Source organism: Hyaena hyaena, unplaced genomic scaffold (assembly GCF_003009895.1).
Source record: "Hyaena hyaena isolate Hyena2069 unplaced genomic scaffold, ASM300989v1 scaffold_753, whole genome shotgun sequence".
NCBI classification, from domain to species: domain Eukaryota; kingdom Metazoa; phylum Chordata; class Mammalia; order Carnivora; family Hyaenidae; genus Hyaena; species Hyaena hyaena.
Genome location: NW_024081387.1, coordinates 591035 through 613705, shown reverse-complemented (window position 1 = coordinate 613705; position 22671 = coordinate 591035).

Sequence of the window (22671 nt, the reverse complement as noted above, 5' to 3'; positions counted from 1 at the left end):
TATAAAAGATCTTCAAATGATCTTTTTTTTAGTAATATTGAACCTGAGAACCTTTATGCAGTTCAGGGTGTCACCAGCCAATATTTCTGACTGCCATGAAGGTTCAAGGGAAAACAAAACTTTATGAGACAGTATAAACTCTAAGTTTCTTAACAAAGATGACTGTTGGAGATAGTCTTAGATCTGGCATACCTGACCATAGCTAGTGTTTTTATTTCTTAATTGACCAACACTCTAGATGATTTTAGTCTTACAAGACCTTTGGTTGGACTAAATAAACTCCCTAGCATTCATCACAGTGGTTTCAATGTAATTTAAAAAATAAAGGGACGCTGTTCAGGACCAGTAAAAATAAAGACTTGGAATAGAAACAAAAAACTACATGGACTGGAATTCTATACTACCAAAGTGCTAACAAATTCTATATTGCTTTGCTTATCTGAAGGACTAAGTAGTTCTGAAGGGCTCTCTCAAGTACTTAAAAGTGGTGAATATTTACATGTTCCTTGCTGAAAAATATTAAGACAAAATAGTGATTATTTGAAAAAGAAGGAAATAGTCAATCAATAAATGTGATTGCCAAAACTTTTCAATTGTTTTAATCCTTTTCAGGTGAATGAAGCAACTGATTTTTGTCATAATGTGGGGCCATTGGCAAATTTCACACAGAAAGTCCTCCAGCAGTTCATAGATCCTTTTATTTATTTGTAGTCTGGGATTTCCTGGTAATATCTGAGAAAGTGCTCAAGTTCATTATGCATAGAAGGATTTGGTATCACTCAAAATATCTTGAACAGAGAAAACTTATATTTTCTATCTGCCTAATCTTGCCTGTTCCTTGATGCTTGCTAACCCTCCCTGATACTCCCAATTCTCTCCCACACTCCTTCATTCTCTTCATTTATTTTCTCACCCACTTACACCAGAATATTTTGTGTTATCTCATAATTAGTCCTTTAATTGTTTCTGGCATCGCCAAGAGTAGACATCTGCAAAGAAAACATAAATCTGGCTTCTTAATATTGATTGCCTCTCCTATACAGCATAATTCTGATGTTTGCAGATTCTAGAATACCTCTTTCCCATGAGGTAAGACAAAGTGGAGAAAAGAAATATAGATCCTATTTGGGCAAAGAGCCTTCTAATATACATTTTCATCATCTTCCTTAGTAACTGAATTTAGCTGAATGATCTATCTGTTTTAGTCATTTCCTTTCAGCTTCTGTGGCCATACAACTATGTTTTGGTGAATGAAATGAGAATTAAATTGCCAAAAAGGATTTAGGGCTCATTCTTTGGAGGAGTGGGAGGCTACTTACATTAGTCTTTATAGTGAATGTGATGCTGATGTTAAGATGTTATGGCTGGAGCTGCAGTGTTCATCTTAAGTAGGTGGGGAATCTTGAGGATAAAAACAATCAACAGTTGTCCAGAAAGATAAAAGTAGTTGAGGTTCTTCAGGATTTAATGAAGCATTAGGTAAAAACCAGGAGTGCCTGTCTTTTGACTTATTTTATGCAAGAGAAAAAAAATATTGACTATTTATAGGGGGTCTTTTTTACTAGAAGCCAAGTACTTATCTGATGTAAATATTTTACTACATGTTTACTTAGCATCCACCCTGTGCTCTAAACTCTACTATGTTTTTCAACTCTTTTGATGGTAACTCAGTAAGAATATGATTTACATAATAACCTAGTATTCACACATACATTTCTTCTTATGTAATAAAAAAACGTTTAAGAAACAATATTGTTATGTTCCGTATATGTTCACTATATCCAATATCTCTATTTTAATATATGTGATATTTGCAAATAGGCTTGGGTTAATCATGCCAAGAGGAACATAAAGGGAATACAGAGATGGAGAAATGCTAATGCTGATTTGATCAAAGAAATGTATGCTGCATGTAGAAAGAATGGTAAAGAATCAAACAATATAATAATTGCCACATGCCTGGCAAAGTGTTCCGTGATTTGCATAAATTGAGCTCATTTGAGTTTTGTAGAAAATGTTGTGAGTTAAAATTTTATAATTTATTTAGTGGATAATTACAATTGTTTGAAGCAAAAGAACTTTCCCTAAATCATATAGTTAGTGGGTGCTAGAGCCAGGATTCATACCTAGGTTTGTCTGCCAAGTTCATTACTTTATTCGATTCTTCTAGAATTCAAAATGTGAGTTTTCTTACTCTGATTTTTTTTAACTGTAACAGTGATTATTAGTTTGTTCCATTTTCACTTAAATGATGCCTTTAGAATTGTGAGGACTTAAGAAAAAGGGTAAATAAGAGCAAAGAAAAACATTTTATTCATTTCTGCTGAAAAATACTGCCCAAATAAGGTCATTGATGGGCTAAATCAAAAACTCTCTTTGTTCAGTGGATTCACTTTATGTCTTGGGAAGAACCATGTTGTCTCTTCCATATTCCTGAGCATTGCTGTGGGATTTCATTGATCAGAACTTCATTTATTTCTTTCTCTTGTTCTTCACCTGATCCTTCTGGAAGTTATGGTATTCAGTGCCAAATCAATTATTGTTGAAACGGGAATTGGAGTCATGAAGACATTCTAAACAAGGATGCTACCTTGTGCAAATTATTTAACTTCAGTTTCCTTGCCTGTAAGATTGTGGTTTACATGCACACCTGGCAGTAATGGATTTAAGATGGTATATGTAAGCAGCAAGCCAGGAATGAACAGTAATAGTGTGACATGTACAGGCTTCAGGGCACACAGATCTAACTTCATATCCTGTCTCTTTCATTACTATCTGAGTAAACTGGTAATGTTACTTAATTTCTCCAAGCCTCTCTTTTCTCCCTGTAAACATTAAAAATACTCCTTTTGTGTGCGCCTGGGTGCCTTAGTTGGTTAAGCGTCCGACTTTCGCTTAGGTCATGATCTTGCGGTTCATGGGTTCAAGCCCCGCGTCGGGCTCTGTGCTGACTGCCAGCTCAGAGCCTGGAGCCAATTTCAGAGTCTGTATCTCCCTCTCTCTCTGACCCTCCCCTCCTCACGCTGTCTCTCTCTCTCTCCTAGATAAATAAATAATATTTTTTAAAAAATACTCCTTTTGTGATAGCTGTGAGGTTATAAATACATAATTCATTTGAAATGCTTATTGTAAGACATGTTACATCGATACCCTCAGACGTTAGCACTTGTCATCATTCCTCAATGGATTAATAATGAGTTCATATATGAAATAGAAACCCCCAAATTTTTGCAGGCAGGTTTTTAGAACCCTTCAGGGAACACCTATCCAATTAGTGCAATGAATCTTCCATTTGAAAGAAGTATCAAACTTTACATAACAATATAAATACCACTTACATAATCCTATAGTGCTAGTTCTGGGGGATGTGAGTAACTTCAAAGAAAAAAGTGGATTAAAAATGATGAAAGATTAAAGCATATACAAACTTTTGAAGTGTATTTCCTCTTCTGATACTTGAATAATTAGCAAACATATCCAGTATTAAACTGAATACAGAAGTTTTCCCACCATTTGACTTAATGTGATTTAGATCATAAACTGATTCTTTATTAACTTGGAAGCAAAAGTTGAAAAATTCCATCTGCTACATAAAGTATTCTTTATTTGGAGATCCCTTCTTATGAACTTTTTTAATATATTAGAAGTTACTTTAATTAAATCTTTGTAAAGATTAGATGATTTTTTTAAGCTGCCACGGCTTGAAAAGAATATTGTTCACGATTAATCTGTATTTCTCTAGGACATACGTAGACACACGAACAATAAATAAACATTAAGATTTTGAAGTTATTTGAAACACAACAAACCAGGTTAATACAGTCCATTGCTTTCCCAATTTAACAGATACCCTATCTGATTAATGCTGTTACCTAAAAGCCACTGAATAATTCTGTTTTTGAGGCACATTTTACCATCTGGATTAGTCCTTTTGTACTGGCACCTTATATTCAATCTATAACCAGTGGTGTTGTAATTAGTAAGTTTGGAATTCATTGTGAGATGTAGAAAAACTTCAAAAAGGGCTCGAAGCCTTATGTAGAAAGAGTCCTCATGTCATTTTATTTGCTGTAGGGCTAAGAAGTGAAACGGTCTCAGCAACTTTGCAAAGCAACTTCTGACCTGACTGAGATTTCAGACACGGATGGTTGGTTGATGTTTACTCTATAGGGCATATTTGCTATTGGTGAGGTAGTCTCCATAAATCCAAAAGGAATCAATCAGCATTTCCACACAACGCTATATCGATACTCTAATTCAAATTTCCTGTTATAATTGGTTGGTGGAAATCCACTCATCCCTTTCTTTCATCATTTGATCCAATTCATCTAAAAACATCAGATCATTAATGACTCAGCTGTCATTTTGAAATAACTAAGAGCACTATTATTTGGATACATTTCTAAAATCATATTTATGCAACTGGATTTTATACAGTATTGGAAATAATTGCTCATAACTGCAAAATTACATTTCTGTCTCCAATTTAAAACAATATCCAAAATATTGCTCTGAAACTACTAGGTTAATCAATAAATATAAATTAATCATCAATAAATTGTCTACCAATATATCTTATTTTCGGGTGCAGAAATTGAGAGACCTGGCTAGTCACAAGAAACTTAAAACAAGCAAAAATCCCCTTTGCATAAGTCTATCAGGATTGTCAGGCTTCATTTTAGAGATATTAATTATAAAATTCTTTGCAAAAATACATAGTTTACTATATTTTTACTCATTTTGAGAACAGATTTAAAGAGTTGTGCATGGGGGTGCCTGGGTGGCTCAACTGGTTAAGCCTCTGACTTCTGCTCAGGTCATGATCTCGTGGTTCATGAGTTCGAGCCCATCTCTGCTGTAAGCACAGAGCCTGGAGGCTGTTTTGGATTCTGTGTCTCCCTCTCTTACTCTGCCCTGCCTCCCTTGCTTGCACTCTGTCTCTCTCAAAAATAAGCATGAAAAAATTTAAAAATAAATATTCCATCTAAAGCATTTGATTAAATTTGAGTAAATTAATAATTAAGTTGGTGTTTCTTTTTGTAATGCTCCCATCCTTCCATACCCATTATCACTATTTTCTCTAATTTTATCTAAAACAAAGATTTATTGAACCCAGGCTAAGGACCAGTGCATGTTTGATTCAGAAAGTACAAACATGAAGATGAAGTAGCCTCTGCTCTCAAGTCCTTCACAGACCAGCAACAAAGATTACACAAATATTAGTAACATAAAGGAAGTGTGACAGGTTCTATGATGGAGATATAATCATGGGTGAGTATGACAGAGAGATAATCATCTCTGCCTAATGAGTAGAGAAAGGCATCTCAGATGCTGTAATCTCTTTTTATCTTTTTCATGTTTATTTATTTATTTATTTCGAGGGGAGGGGAAGGGAAGAAGAGAGGGAGAGAGAGAGAGAGAGAGAATGAATCCCAAGCAGGCTCCACATTGTCAGCACCCCCGTGATGGGGGACTCTGTTTCACAAATCATGAGATCATGACCTGAGCCACAATCAAGAGTCAGGTGCTTAATCAGCTGAGCCACCCAGTTGCCCCATCAGATGCTGTAATATTTTTTAAATTGAGCTAGAATTTTATGAGCAAGGAAGACAGATAGGATTTCTCAGATACATATGTGCTCTGGAATGGAAAAAGGCAACAGGTTTATTGACCTGATATAAGATTTAGGGCTATGGTATCATAGTACACTACTGTATAAAACTGTAGATCCTGAATCAGAGTGAGAACTTTATTCTGGTTAAGATGTTTAAGTAACTTCCTCCTTCTAGTTTTCTAAGAAAGTTCTTGGGTGAAGGAATGACAATGGACCAGTGGAATTCAAAGAAGAGATTGAGTTTCATCTGTAATGTTCTTTGATTTCCAATGGAAATTATTATTTTGATAATTAATAACTACTATTATGAATCTTTTTTTTCAAAATCATACATCCAACTAAATCGCTGAAAGTAGTTGTCTCAAAATAGTAAAGGTTGTTTGTTGATTCTGAAAGATAAGAATATGAACATTTAACATTTTTTCCTCCTTGAACTATTTTTTTAATATTTTAAACATCATCTAAAATTTTTAAAAAATACTTACTTACAAAGAGAGATTTTATAATTGGAAATGTGAAGGCTATATTGATGAAATTAAGCAAAGGAGCAGTGATACCATGTAGGATGTGAAAGCAGTAATCCAAGTAAAAGGCCATGTGCTTCTGGTGAAAGCAGTGATAGGAGACTGCATTTACAAATTCAATGTTGTGTCACACAAGAAAAGCATCCTACACAGTGCAGTCTTCTCCATCACAGTGAGTGGGAATATCTCTTCATGTAACTAGAGATGTTTTTGTATTAAGATCTGTAGTCAACAAGCACCTGGATGACCCAGTCAGTTGAGTGTGTGACTTGATTTCAGCTCAGGTCATGATCCTTAGGATCTTGGAATTGAACGCCACATCGCAGGCTCCGTGGTGAGTGTGGAGCCTGCCTAAGATTCTCCCTCTCCCTCTGCCCCTCTCCTCCACTCATACTGTCTCTCTGTAGTCTCTTAAAGGGTCATTCAATTTGTTATAGTATAATTGACAATTTTCAATTAATTCCTGGAATTTTGTATGAGCCAATCTAAGACTTTCTCTGAACTCTCCCTATCTGACTAAAGACAAATTCTCCAGAGTCAATTTAATTGTCTTAAGTCCCCTTCCTGAAAATTTCATCAACCAGAGAAGATTGATCCTTATTACAGGAGACTAGAGTAGAAGTTGACACCACACCCAGAGAGATTTCCTACTCTCCCCCAAAGAGGCCTGCACCTTTCCTTCCCTTTTCCTGTTAAGATGATTTTACTTCTGAATTCTAAGTTTTTTTAAATATTTTACTTATTTCTGAGAGAGACACAGTGTGAGCAGGGGAGGGTCAGAGAGAGAGGGAGACACAGAATCCGAAACAGTCTCCAGGCTCTGAGCTAGCTGTCAGCACAGAGCCGGATGCGGGGCTCAAACCCACGAACCGTGGGACCATGACCTGAGCCGAAGTTGGACACTAAACTGACTGAGCCACCCAGGCGCCCCTACTCCTGAATTCTAAACCACCTTGGGGAATTACTTATTTTTCTCTGCATGTTCCCATGTATACATGAAGTATACGTGATGATAAACTTCTGCTCTCTTTTTCTGTTATTCATCTTATTACATGGGTCTCAGCTAAGGACTCAGCACAGAGAGAAAATTATTTTTTCTTTTCTACACATTCAATCCATGTAATGACCATGGAAGAAAGACAATAGTAGTCTCATTAAATAGATGAAGATGATAAGTACTCAGTACCACTCCCCAGGATCTGTATCTAGGAAATGTCAAAGAGCAGATTTTAATCTAAATATGTGTGGCTCTAAATCCTATAATCAAAATGCAGATATTTTAATTAATTTATCAAAGATTTTTTAATCTTTGATATGTCCAGACCCATTTTTTAAAGCATATATTGTTTTCAATTTTTTTAAGGAGTTTATACTTATATTGGGAGAGATAATCCCTATTATACACAGTTAGGAAACAGAAACACAATTCTGTGTTATATTTTATATAAATACAGTAAATACTTATGATGAGCTGAAGCCACTTGTGTGGGCTGTGTGGTAGATTAGGTGCATGCAAAACTAACAAAAAGTTTGTTTTTTGGATAGTTCTCTTAGTCCATTCAGGCTGCTATAACATAATACCAGGGACCTTGTGGTTTATAAACACGAAAAGTTTATTACAGTTGTGGAGCCTCGAAGTCCAAGATCAGGGATCCCACATGGTCAAGTGAGAGCCTTCTTTGTGGTCTCATACTTTTTGTATCCTCATGTGGGGAAAGGGACTGGAGACTTGTCTGGAGTCCCTTTTAGTAAGGAACTAAACCATTCATGAGGACTCCACCTTCATGACTTAAATACTTTTCAAAGACCCCACCTGCTAATACCATCACTTTGGGGGGTTAGGATGTCAACATAAGAAATTTCAGGGCACATCAATATTCATACCATAGCAATAAGGAATAAATATTGGACTTAAAATGCCCCAAATTGAACTCTATTTAACCTCACAAATATTTTAAATTAACTGTCTATAAACCTCAATTTTTACATCTTCAAAATGGGGGAAATAACACCCACTTCACTGTATTGTCACCAGGGTTGCATAGGATAATGGGTGGGAAAGCAAGAAGCAAATTCATAGTCTAAATACAGAAGACATTAGTATAGGCAATGAAATCTGCATTTTATTTGAATGCCAAATTCCAGTCATGTTAAAATAGATAAAATCTTTAACCCAACTGTCAAAACCTTTCAAAAAGAAAACATTGAAACTATTTGTTCTCGAATTTTAAAATTCTTCATTGAATTTTATGACTCATCAATCTTGAAGATGTTTGTTTGCATAGTTCACTGATGTTCAAGAGATAGCAAAGCTCTGAAGTAAGATTTCTAAAGTTTGGAAAGAAACAGAACCCTAAGTCTATCCAAAATAAAACTAAAAATAAAGCAAGAGAACAGGAAAGTCGTATTTCCAGAATAGAAAACAGCCATAATATTCACACAAATAAACTATATTTCAAATATTAAATCCAATCATTCTGATTGAGCTATATTCTTGGAAACTAGAAGTTGATTTTCCAGTATGAGTAATGAGAGACTATTCCATGTTTATTAATAATTTAAAAATAAGAGTTAATTGATGTTTACTATATGCTATCACCTTAATATTTGTTAACACATTTCTCATAAAAACCGTAGGGGATAGTTTTTTTGTTTTGCTTTGTTTTGTTTTGTTTTGTTTTTACAGATTAGGGATCCTAAACCTAGAAGGTTAAGTGACTTGCCAAAGGTAGTCATACAACACAGATAAAGACATTCTGACCCCAGTGGCCTTGTTCTTAGCTATGGAGTTTACTAGATTCTGTTTGTGATACTATCTCCTAGGTTATATTTTAAGGGCATAGAAGAACCTCTCTGAACCCACTATTCTTGAACAAACACACACCCTATTCACAGACTTCTTGCCTAGAAGCCTCTTGCTTCAGATAGTCCACAAAGCACATTCCTTTTCTCCTTCTATTTTCCACACATACGACACCTTCCCAGGTCACTTCCTTGACCACCCTTTTGTGTGCTGTCTTTCTACCTAATGTGAGGTTTTTAAAAATAATGTTTATTGTTCTTCATTTCACATTCTAGATTTGTCACTTTTATTCTGTCTTACCCACTATTTTGATAAACAATACATAAAGCAAGGACTGGCATATTGCAGGCACTTAATAAACATGTGTTGAATGAATAGGTAGTTATGAGCTAGATGTTAGGCTAGCAGCTTTGGATATATTATCTCATTTATTCTTAAAATATCCTTCTAGGCATGGGTATCATTATTCTACTTTTCACACATGGGAAAACAGATTCAAATATGTCAAATAAATTTAACACATGCACGTAAGTACTAAATATCTGAGACAGGATTAATCTAGGTCTATATAATTTTAGAGTTCCAACTTTTTTCATTACTCTGCTGCGTTTGTGATTGTTTTGGATGAAAAGTCAGGAAAATGATTTTATCTCTGTTGCAAATCATTATTTTATAGCATGATAACATGTTTTAGAATAAGATATCTATTAAACTAAGTCTAGTTTTACAAGGGTGTTTCTTGAGACCATTACAATTAAAGCTCTGATTGTTTTTTCTAATATTACTTTCATCTATCTTAGTAACTCTACTGAGATATGCAATCTAAGGTCTTCATTAAAAAATAATGTGCAATTTCTTGAATCCAGTGGCTTTAGGAGGTACATTTATCCTTAGTCCTGTGAACCCCAGGGCCAAGTCAGGATGGTAAGCCCTTTTATAACTCAGAATTCAAAGTCTACTCCACAAGTGGCTAAGGTTATCTTTGCCTGATTCCAAGAAAAATGAATTGTTTCCTTTTCCTGTGTCTTTGCAAATTTATTATATGAAAGCTTTATGTTCTTAAGAAATATAGGGGTCCCTGGGTGGCTCAGTTGGTCAAACATCCAACTTTGGCTCAGGTCATGACCTCACGGTTCGTGGTTTTGAGCTCCGCGTCATGCTCTGTGCTGACAGCTATCTCAGAGCCTGGAGCCTGTCTTTGGATTCTGTATCTCCCTCTCTCTCTGAAGCACCCCCCTCCCCCCCCACTCATGCTGTCTCTATCTCTCTCTCAAAAATAAATAAAACATTAAAAAAAGAAAAGAAAAGAAATATAATCATGATATTGTCCTGGGGTTTCTTTATAAGTGCCGGACTACTTGGCTCTAAACACATTTTTTTTTTTTTTTTTTTTTTTAGGAACACCCAAATAATCATCTTTCCTGCATTAGAATGCCCCTTTGGTTTAAGATAAGAGTCATGTGATGTGTTAAGTGCAGAGGTGGTTTCACAGAAAGGATTTTTGTGGCTATAGCTCATAGGAGATGGAATGTGCAGCTAATGCATTCAGATAACTTTTCCATTATTTGTAATAAAACTTACACTAAATTGAATATTTCCAACTCTAAGTAGAGTTTTTAAACATATATTGGTGTGTGAGAGTGATTCCCATAACTTACTCTTGAGTGGCTCCTTTGAGAAAGTTAAGAAGCAAATACCCAGGGCTTTTGAAATATACATTATCTATGTGAATATCAAATATAAGATTAGAACCTTTTCCCTCTATCACTAGTTGTTGGTATTGGATGAAAACATATTTGGATGTGTAATCAATTTGACTGATTGAAGGGTTTTGAGCAACTTTGATACCATGGGTAAACCTATTGATATGTAAAGTATTTTATAAAATGATATCTGGAAGACATTCTATCTAGGTTAAAATAATCAACAGATTTAGGATCAAAAGCCTTTTAAGATAAGATAACATTCAATAAAGTTAAAGTTGGACACCAAGTTAAAAATCTTTTAATCCTGTCACTAATGTTTTATCCCCCCACTGAAAGCCTCCAGAGTCAAGCTGGAGTTTGTCTTGCTTTGGTTTTCTTTTTCATAACTCCTTCTGGAAGTTTAAGCAAGTGGACTAGTTTCACTGGACTTACTTTTTAGAATGAAATGAAAAGGTTGGATTCTATAATGTCTAAATTGCTTTAAAACTTGAAGTGAATTTTTGGAGGTAACCAGTATAAAATTTTTCGAATCTTGTGTCCTAGCATCTTGAATAACTGAAGGGATCTTGGGTAGTATCTAATCCACAATACGGAAATGTGACTTATTACTGAAATTGATAAATGGTTATTGAAACATGCAGCTCCAGTTCAAGGATCTCTGCTTCCGTAAATCAGAGGTGTGGCCATAGAGAATTGTAACACTTTCTGGATAAGTCCAATAAACAACAGCTGTGAGAAAACTGAGATTAAATAAATCATTTTATCAATAATCACAATTTAGTTTTGGCTAAATTTTAAAAGAAAAGGAAGTATATCTGTAAAATAATGACAGTTCCTAGCTTTCTTGTGTCATTTCTACCTTGCCTTATAGATGAAGATAAAACTTTGTTCGTTATCTTTTGAAAGGATATGTTCCTTTTCTAAAATTGAGTGAGACCTATATGACTACTGGGAGACTGACATTTAATCATAGGTTTATAGAATGCTCTCTCCCCCTCCATACGTCCCCATCCCCACAACAGGCTCTAGTCATTTAATATAAGATTACAACTGAAAGATGTGCAGTATGGGGACTCTATTTATTTATTACAACAAACAGTAAATACAAACCAACTTCTATCAGAGGTTTTGTCTAGATTTCAACAAAATTTTAAAAGCTTGCTAAATATCAAGAGAAAAGTCATATGATAAAACAAGATGAGGAGGTGTAGGTGGCTCAGTCGGCTGAGCATCCAGCTTTTGATTTCAGCTCAGGTCATGATCCCAGGGTTGTGAGTTTGAGCCCCTTATCCAGCTCCATGCTTAAGATTCTCTGTCTCTCTTTCTTTCTCCCTCCTTCTCTCTCTCTCTCACCCTCTGCCCTTCCTCCACTCATGTGGAGGCATGAGCATTCTCTCGCTCTCTCTCAAATAAAAAAATAAAAATAAGAAAAGAAACAAAAAGACTATCAGAAATAGGCTCAGATACGCTATTGGAGTAAGAGGGCTTAGGTAAGCCAGTGAAGAAGGCTAGAATTTTACATGTCCTAATGGGTTCGAGCTTGGAGACAGCACTATGAACTCATATTGGGCTTCGTATAGATTGACACAGTTACATATAAAATATTTATAAAGATATGTGTATATACCAGTTATCAACACATATATTTCTTTGCTGTGTCAGCTGAGATGGCCTAGAGGAAATGAAGTAGCAGCAATAATTTACTGAGTGCCATGTTTTGGTTTCTAATACCATTCTCCAGCAAAGAAACCAGATCTCCACAGAGGAACAGCTGATCTAAGAGTGGGGCAGAAAATTATAAGATGATTCTCTAGTATCAAATAGTTCCAGAAAGTAAGTACTCAACACACACACACACACACACACACACACACACACACACACACACACTTTGATAAGGTTATATAAGAAAATCAGGGGAACCAACCAAAGGACAAATTTTCTTTTGTCAAAAGTGGTCAAAGGCAGAATAATTTCAGCAAGAAAATAAAAAAAATAGTACTTGATTAGAACTCAAAGTATAAAATAAATATCTGTGAATCCATACCGATATACATAAATGATTGAATAAGTTAATGAAAGAGGGGAAAAAACAACTCTCTGTGTAAAAGAATCCCAGACAAATAACTTATACACTTTGCTGCCAAGGAGGGCAAGCATAACTCTTCACTCCTGAAGCATTTGCTGTACATTGTGACTTCCTTCCAAAGAGTACAGTATTGTGAGAGAAGAAAAATAGGAACTTTACAGTAAAGAAACCTGATGAACATTCAGCATCAACAGTGATAATATACCTTTTGTCTGGTGGGATGAAATCACTTTACCTCTGTGATTTTGCTCCCCAGAGACCCATAACACCAGTCTAATTATAAGAAGAACATCAGGCAAATTCCAACAAAAGACATCCTACATTATACCTGATCCTTACAATTTTCAATGTCACTGAAAAATAAGAAAAATCTAAAACTGTAAACTTCCATTGATAATAAAGTGTCAATATTGATTTGTTCAGCGTAACAAATGTGCCATAATAATATAAGTTAATAAGAGAAACTGGTTGTAGGGTATATGTCATGCTCTGAGATATCTTCTCAAATTGTCTGTAAGTATTACTCTGTCCAAAATTCAAGTCATTTTTTTTTTAAGTGAGTTAAGATTGAAAGAAGATTTCAGTGGAAGCCGGAATAAAATTTCAGATATTGTAAAGGCAGGCCACATAGTACTCCGAAACAAATAAGACAGAATCGTGTCAGCTGTGTTTAAAGAATATGTTCTAAGAAACTCATATATAATAAATATCAATCAGTCCCTGTTCTAGGCTCTGTGCTAGGCACTTTAATGCAGTATATATTATTAAATTAATAAGATTTAGCAACCATAGACACGTCTGGTGATCTAGATGAATTGAAGAGGTGGGAAGGAAACAGCAGATCAACCAGACTTACTGAAAACAGTGACAGAGTTGGAAAAAGAAGTAGGTAGAAATCATTGTTTCAAGGCTGGAAAAGAAGAGATTGACCTGAAATCAGCTTCCAAAGCTCCCAAAGGCATAAGTATTTGATTTTATTGTCATTTCAATGATTTTTAACACACAGGTAGGTAGCTTTTCGAATTCAAGTCAACACTTCAAATACAATACACTGAAGACGCTGGTGGAAGGGCAGTGGCCAGGGGAATACTTTCCAAATCCACAAGGAAACCAGAGCACCAAATGGTAATAACTGTTTTGGAGAAAGGGTGATGTTTGACTTTACTTTGAAAAGGTTTTAAGCAAGGGATCCAAAATCCTGCCCATTTTTTAAAAATACATTGTCACAGGCATGTATGAAGGTATTTGAATTGAAAATGAACCCTAAAGAAATTTTAGAAACACTGAATAATTTTTGACTAATGGTAAGCATGAAATCTCATGAAAACAGCACAAGATGTTTCTGAGACAAGATTATGCAGAATAAGATAAATTAACAATATCCACATCCATTTTATTTATTTACTCTAAATCTTCAAGTAGTTTAGCACAAGGCCTGACATGACAGTTTTATTTTTTTAATAGAACGAACGGATGAATGGATGAAATAATTTGATCACCGTCATGAGTAAATCAAATTCTTTTTGTTAATGAAATTTACTTGAAGAACAATACACTCTGTAAGATATAAATTTGTAAAGTCCTTCAGGTTAATAGTACTTTTGATGAAATGAAAGAATTAATGGTACATTGTGGGTCACAGAGGAACTTAAAACTAAAATTCAACTTTATGTCTGTCCTGAAGGTCCAAGGATGTGTATGAATTTTTTTTACAAAAAATATTAGTCATCTCAGAAATAAATATTGTGGGAAAGATTTAATTTAATTTAATTTAATTAAACACCTTCAACAATGGGACAAGGGACAGTTCTGACTTATGCTTGGTATCGTGGCTTCTCACTGAGCTTAGCATTTTGCCCAGGATTTCCATTTGTTAACAATGAATATTAATAATTAGCATTAATATTTGTACTTAAACACACCCAGAAGTGTTTGGTTAACTTTCACATTATGTTTCCATCTGTTGCCGTGGTCTCATCTAATAGTGTGAGATCATGTATATTGAACAGTTTCCTTACATGGGTGAAGCTGAAAACTTGATTCTTTTTGCTATAAGATAGTGCTTGCTGATAATACAGATTTGACACAGATCAAGCAGCTAGGACAACACACTCCCTCCCACAGCAATCATGAGTGGTGGCTGGAAAAATACTCTTGGCTGCTGTCCGTGGCAGCCATTTTTTTGAACAGTGTTATGGCCTACAAAAACCCATAACAAAGAAAATACTAAAGAGAGTTCTTTAGATGGTAGAATCTGAGAAAAGTCTTGGAAAACTATGAAATTGAAAAAAAGAAATGAAGAACAAAGAGTAAATATTTGAGTAAATTTAGGTGAATCCCTGACAATATTTTCTTGTAGGAACTACACATATGTGTAGAATTAGAGTTATAGCCCCAAAAGGTAGGAGACAGATGAAAGGAGTTAAAAAGTTCTAAAGTCTGTGCATTTTTTCAAGACATGGCAAAGGTGACAATTTATTATACTCAAATAAGTAGGCTGTATTATGGAAATCACTAAGCAAAAATCAAGTACATAATAGCATTATAAGAAAATAAGAATAACATAAAAACAAAGCAAAACAGCACACTTGATATGTTCTAAAAGGTGAGGGAAATTGAAAACAATTGTAGATTGAAACTCAAATATATCAGTGACTACATTTGATATAAATGCATTAAACACAATTAAAGCACAAAGACTGTCAATGAAAATCTCATTATATTCTCCTTAGATGAACTGTAACATAATAATGCAAAAAGCTCGAAAGTAAAGAGATAGCAAAATGTTATACCATACAAATATTAACAAAAACTTGCCTGGTATGGCTAAACTACTACCATAGTTGACCATAAGTCAATAAATACTGATAGACATAAGGGGGAGTATTTTAATTTTTAAAAGATTAATTGCCCTATGCAGTGTTATGACTGCATACACCTCCAATAATGCAACCTTAAGTTACATAAAGCACATGTATTTCAAAAATGAAATTCACATTTCAAGATTTTCACAGAACTTCCTCATTGTGAATTATGAAGATAAATAACACCAAGTATACAGAAGGTTTAAACAATGTGATTAACAAATGGGCTTGTTGACCTATAAAGAACACCGAACTCAAGATCTTATGCTGGACCATAAATAATTTGCAACAAAAGTGTAAAGATGGGAATCATATTAAGCAACTATGATTCCTGACCATTATAGAACTCAAATTTATGAGTAAAAATAAACCTTAAAAAGAAGGAAGCAAGGAAGGAAAGAAGGAAGGGAGAGAGGAAGGAAGGGAGGGAGGAAGGAAGGGAGGGAGGAAGGGAGGGAGGAAGGAAGGGAGGGAGGAAGGAAGGGAGGGAGGAAGGAAGGGAGGGAGTAAGTGAGGAAGGAAGGAAGATAGAAAGACGGGAAGCCAGGGAAGGAAGAAGCGAGGAAGTGAGGGAAGATTCCCCAAAGTACTAAGTCCTCTATAATTCAAAGAAGAAATATAATACCAATTGGAAAATAATTTCAAATGAATAAAAATGATAATATTGTTAATAATAGCAAACTATCAAAACATGTCAGATATTATTAAAGCTATATTTTGAGGAAAATAAGTAACTTCAGATTTATACTTTAGGAAGAAAATACTGAAAATCAATGATCTGGGACACTGAGTGGCTCAATCAGTTAAGCGTCCAAACTCTCGATTTTGGCGAAGGTCTTGTGGTTCGTGGCTTTGAGCCCTGCATTGAGCTCTGTGCTAACAGCACAGAGGCTGCCTAGGATTCTCTTTCTCCCTCTCTTTCTGCCTGCTCTCTCTCTTTCTCTCTCTTTCCAAAATGAACATTAAAAAGAAAGAAATAAAGAAATCAATGGTCTGATCTATGTATGCCTCTTTGGAATATGGGAAATCAGAGCAAATCAATCCCAATGAAAAGAGGAAGAGGAAATTTTAAACACAGAAGTAGAAGCAGAGATATAAAACAGATGAATAAAAGAGAAAATAAACAGAATTTACTATTGGGAATTTGAAGAAAGTAATAGAATTGATAATACCTTAGACAGAAGTGATCAAAAGAAAGCAGTCATAAACTACCAATTACAAGAATGAAAATTAGACATAACTTCAGATCCTACACACATTAGAAAGATATTTAGAGAAAAGGGGCGCCTGGGTGGCTTAGTCGGTTAAGCGTCCGACTTTCGCTTAGGTCATGATCTCACGGTTCGTGGGTTCGAGCCCCGCGTCGGGCTCTGTGCTGACTGCCAGCTCTGAGCCTGGAGCCTGTTTCAGTCTGTGACTCCCTCTCTCTCTGACCCTCCCCTGCTCACGCTGTCTCTCTCTCTCTCTCTCTCCTAGAAATAAATAAAACATTTAAAAAAAATTTTTTTAAAAAAGGAAAGATATTTAGAGGATATTATGAATAACATTAAACAAAAGAAATAGTTGACAGAAAGAGGAAATACCTAAAAAAAAATTCTAGAACTGACTTTGAGGTGGGGGGATTAAACTAGCTTTTTATCCATTAAAGAGATTAAATTAGGAGGGGCGCCTGGGTGGCTTAGTCGGTTAAGCGTCCCAACTTTCACTTAGGTCATGATCTCGCAGTTCGTGGGTTCGAGCCCCGCGTCGGGCTCTGTGCTGACTGCCAGCTCAGAGCCTGGAGTCTGTTTCAGAGTCTGTGACTCCCTCTCTCGCTGACCCTCCCCTGCTCACGCTGTCTCTCTCTCTCCCTCTCCTAGAAATAAATAAAACATTTAAAAAAAGAGAGATTAAATTAGGAATTAAGAATTTTTAGAGAAAATTTCTGAAACCAGATGGTTTCCCCCAGCCAATTTTATCAAAAATTAAAGAAAGAAATAATACCAATCTTTAAAAAAAAAATTCTTCCAGCGAATAAGAAATATGATAGTTTCTAACTATTTTATATGTGGACAGTATCATTTTTAATGCATCCTATCTAGCAGGGCTAATGGAAAGAAAATTATATGCTGATTTATCTCATAAACATAAATATAGTATTACCATCTGAATCCAGTACTACATAAAAAGGATCATTACATCAAAGCCAAATTGAAGTTACTAGAGGAATAAAAATTTTATTTAAATTTGACACTAAATTTACAGCATTAAAAGTGGGGAAAGGTATTAATCTTCTCAATAGAAATTGAGAAAACAGTTGATAAAAGTCAATTCACATTTATCATTTATAAAAATAATAAATCCTTATCAAGTTATGAACAAAAGAGAATGTCCTTAATCTAATAAAAGGGTATCTGCCAAAAACATACAACAAACTACATACTTAGTGAAATATTGAAAAATTTCTACTGAAATTAGAAATTAAATAAGAATATTCACTATTACCATTTCAAACAACATTCTACTAGATTTATTAACCAGTACAGAAAGGAGAGAAAAAGGAAAGCATAATTACTGGAAATTTTCCTGGTAGATAATTGCTATCATTGTATCATCCCTTGATCAAAACTAGTCTAGAAGTAATACCATTTTAAACATCATTATATATGTCTTTAACTATTATAACACTCGGGTGGGATTTTACCCTTTTATAAAAAATATGAAAAAAATCTGTCGTAAACATTTCCAGCTGGAATCCAGAATGGGATTTGGAATGTGTTCAGATATGGGAAAAGAGGGGAAAAATGGAAATATAGAAATTCTTAGTCATGGGTGCCTGGGTGGCTCAGTTGAGCATTCAACTCTTGGTTTCTGCTAAGGTGATGATCTCATGGTTCATGGGATCGAGCCCTGCATTGGGCTCTGTGCTGACACCACAGAGCCTACTTGGGATTCTCTCTCTTCCTCTCTCTCTCTCTCTGTTTTCTCCCCCCCAATTAACAGATGATTATCTGTTAATCATCATTTGTACTGTTTCCTTTTTTTTTTAAGTTTATTTATTTTGAGAGAGAGAAAAAGGGAGAAATATAAAGAAAGAGCACAGAACCCAATAATGGGGCTCAGTCTCAAGAACCATGAGATTATGACCTGAGCTGAAATCCACTTGGACACAACCAACTGAGCCCCACAGGTGCCCTGTGTATTGTTTCCTTTTAACTAATTCATTTGCCTTATATTATCTTCCTTTGTTTTATTCACTTATTTTTCTTCCTTCACTTTAAATTCTTTTAAATGATCTGGATTTTTAAATTATAAAATTATTTTTTAATTATTTGAATTGTTTCAGGATAAAATATTTAGCAGTGTATTTCTAACCTAGATATATATATATTATAAAATATATATAATACATATATAATTTTTTTCTGCTTTAATTCCTTATTCTGATTCTTTTGTTTGTTTTTTCTCCTAGAGTGGTTTCCTCAAATGATGCATTCAGATATAACACTCAAGTTACATAATTTGAATCTTTCTTATTTTATAATGACTTACTATTGCTGTGTTTTTTTGAATTATGAACACATGATCACTTTTAATCATATCCCCATAGCTTTGCTTTATATTCTTCTCTCATTTGATATTGAAGTCAAAAAGTCCTCCTCTGTCAAATTTGCACCATAATCTTTTCATCACTTCCAAGTTTCTCTTGAAATTTGTTAGATTATCTTTATGGAAATCAGATCACATCAAGATATGTTTGGTATTGGGGCACCTAGGTGGCTCAGTCAGTTAAGCATCCAACTTCAGCCCAGGTCATGATATGGGTTCGAGGCTTACATCGGGATCTGTGCTGACAGCTCAGAGCCTGGAATTTTCTTCAGATTCTGTGTCTCCCTCTCTCTACCCCTTCCCTGGTCACACTCTATCTCTCACTCTTTCAAAAATAAACATTAAAAATTTTTTAAAAAGATATGTTTGATATCAAGGTATGTACCTTCCTTCAATATTAGTACATTTGCCTGGCATCAATTTGATCTTTGAATTTGAAGGATCAACATTTTCTTCCATGCAAAAACCTATTTGTTTTTATTTTCTTTTTTTTAATGTTTTTATTTTCTTATATTTTTATCATAAATTCCATTTTTCTTTGAGTTCCTATTTTATACATAATGTATTTTTTTTAATTTTTTTTAATAGTTTATTTATTTTCGAGACAGAGAGAGACAGAGCATGAGTGGGGGAGGGGCAGAGAGAGAGGAAGACACAGAATCTGAAACAGGCTCCAGGCTCTGAGCTGTCAGCACAGAGCCTGATGTGGGGCTCGAACCCATGAACCATGAGATCTGACCTGAGCTGAAGTCGGACGCTTAACCAACTGAGCCACCCAGGCGCCCCAATACATAATGTATTTTTTATTCGCTGTTATAATTTCAAAATTTTATATTTTTGCTCTGTATTCAAAATAATCATATTAATTTTTAATCAATTAATGTGTTTTTACCAGCGATTTACTTTTATGCAGTACTTCTGCTAAGTTGACTTTTTAAGAGTGTTTTGTACTTATTTTCAACAACTTTTTCTTTTACTCTGCTCACTTTTCCCAGGGGCTTATTTTTATTGTATGCATATAATATCTCACTGAAAGTAGGTGGGCAAAATTATTTTTTTCTCTTTTATTGTATTTCCAGTGATATGACAAAGTTCTTTTGATTTGGTTCTCTTCAGATATCTTCTCTTTATCTCAAATGATCATAACTTCAAATTCAAGCAAAGCAGATTGACTCCTGCGTTGGCAGACAATGGCCTGCATTATATTTCAGTGCATTATCTGTGCCAGTCGCTCCTAGAGAATCTGTGATTGGGATTTTGTTAAAATAGCCAAACTCCTATGACTTACTTACTGATTTGACTTCTGCTTTCACCACTGTTGAATGGAATTTGATGTAGCTGTTAATGGGATTTAGGAAAGGAAATTTTGAGAAGACTGTGTACTAACATTTCACTACTATGAAGAATGACTTGCCTCACACTCTTGGGGCACTCTGCAGTTAGCTGGGGAATGCTACCTTCTCTGTCTGGTCTTCATACCAGTTGGGCAATGACCATGATCTGGAATGCCTGGCTCAGTCGGTTAAGCATCTAACTCCGGCTCAGGTCATGATCTCACAGTTCATGGGTTCCAGCCCTGCATTGGGCTCTGTGCTAACAGCTCAGAGCTTGGAGCCTGCTTTGCATTCTGTGTCTCCTTCTCTCTCTGCCCCATCCCTACTCATGCTTTGTCTCTTTCTGTCTCTCAAATATAAATAAACATTAAAAAGGAAGGAAGGAATGACGGAAAGAAGGAAGGAAGGAAGGAAGGAAGGAAGGAAGGAAGGAAGGAAGGAAGGAAAAGAAAGAGAAAGAAAGAATGAATGGACCATGCACTGATCTCTTGCTTCCTTCATGCACACTTGGAATGAAATGATGTTTATAGACAAAGAAACTTATCTTGTATTTGCTTCAGTCTCTAGTACTCTGACCTGGGGAGGGGACAGGGTCTTGTCCAACCTCATACTCATGTTGTTCTGAGTAAAAGTCTTCAGTTACACCTAGGCAACTTCTTTGCCTTCATGGAATTACCCATTACTCAATCTGTTCAGCCACCACCTCCACCATATATTCCAGAATTTCCTCAAATTTTCTTATAGTTTACTCTTTTGCTATTGGTAAATTTCTAAAATTAATTCCGTTGGTTCAATAGTATTCTATGGTAATTTATTCAGTTAGTTCAATGGTTACCTCAACGGAAGGGATAATGAATAAACTTGTGGCCTCGAAGAGTCATTCTGAAACCAGAAAAATAATTTAAAAATATGGCTAGTGAATTGCTTCACACAGTGTTTGAAAGAGCAGAGCATCTGAGATAACAAAATTATTTTGTCTGACACTGGTAACAATTGTTCATTTATGAACTTGAAGATATATTGCTGCGGCGCCTGGGTGGCTTAGTCGGTTAAGCGTCCGACTTCAGCTCAGGTCATGATCTCACAGTTCTTGAGTTCAGGCCCCAAGTCGGGCTCTGTGCTGACAGCTAGCTCAGAGCCTGGAGTCTACTTCAGATTTTGTATTTCCCCCTCTCTCTCTGACCCTCCCCTTGTCACGCTGTCTCTCTCTCTCTCTCTCAGAAATAAATAAAACATTAAAAAAAGAAGATATATTGAAAACTGTATAAAAAACAAGCTTATTGCACTTTTTTAAAGTGTGTTTTTATGATAAAGTTAAAATTATAATTATTTACAGTAAGTTTAACCATTTTTAAAATAAAATATTTTGTCCTACTAAGAGAACTCAAAATACATTATATCAAAATTAAGTATATCTGAGAAAAAGAAAGGTTTGCAAATACAGTTCATGTTTTGAAGTGAATGAAGGACCAAAGATTTAAAATTTACTGTAACCATTAGCAAGTGAGTCATTACTGTAGTAACTGCGACAAACTGATCCAGATTGAGAGAAAAATATTTGCAGCTGGACCAGTCAAAAAGAATGAGTTTTCTGTGTGGCATTTCCTGCCATCTCCTGTTTGTACTCTAAAAGGAAGGGGGGGGGGGAAAGAAGGACATGTTCTGAGTTTTTGGAAGATGATATTAGTAAAAGGTTTATATGGATATTTTCTATGATTTATGGAAAACTGTTATACATAAAAGTACTAGCTATGATATCATGGGAAACACTTCACAAAAACTTGAAGTTTATAATAAAGTTAAGATAATACCTCCATTGTACACAATGTTATATGCCAATTATGTCTCAGTGAAATACATGGGGGGGGAGGGAATAAAGTGCTTACAGACTTAAAAATAATAGAAACACTTGAAGTCTACACAGGCTGGAAGTTAAAAGTTTTTGAACAAAGGCTCAGGAATAGAAAACTGCTGAGCTGTCCAATTCTTGAGTATCCACATTAACTAAAGTTTCTTTTTTACCAACATTTCTGGAGGCCTCAGGAGATGTGTTTACCTAGATTACTAGTGGAAAAGGACAATGAAGTGAGTTTGTTGACAAAGTTTGATTATTTATGTTACACAAAGCAGTAAAACCTTATTTCTTTAT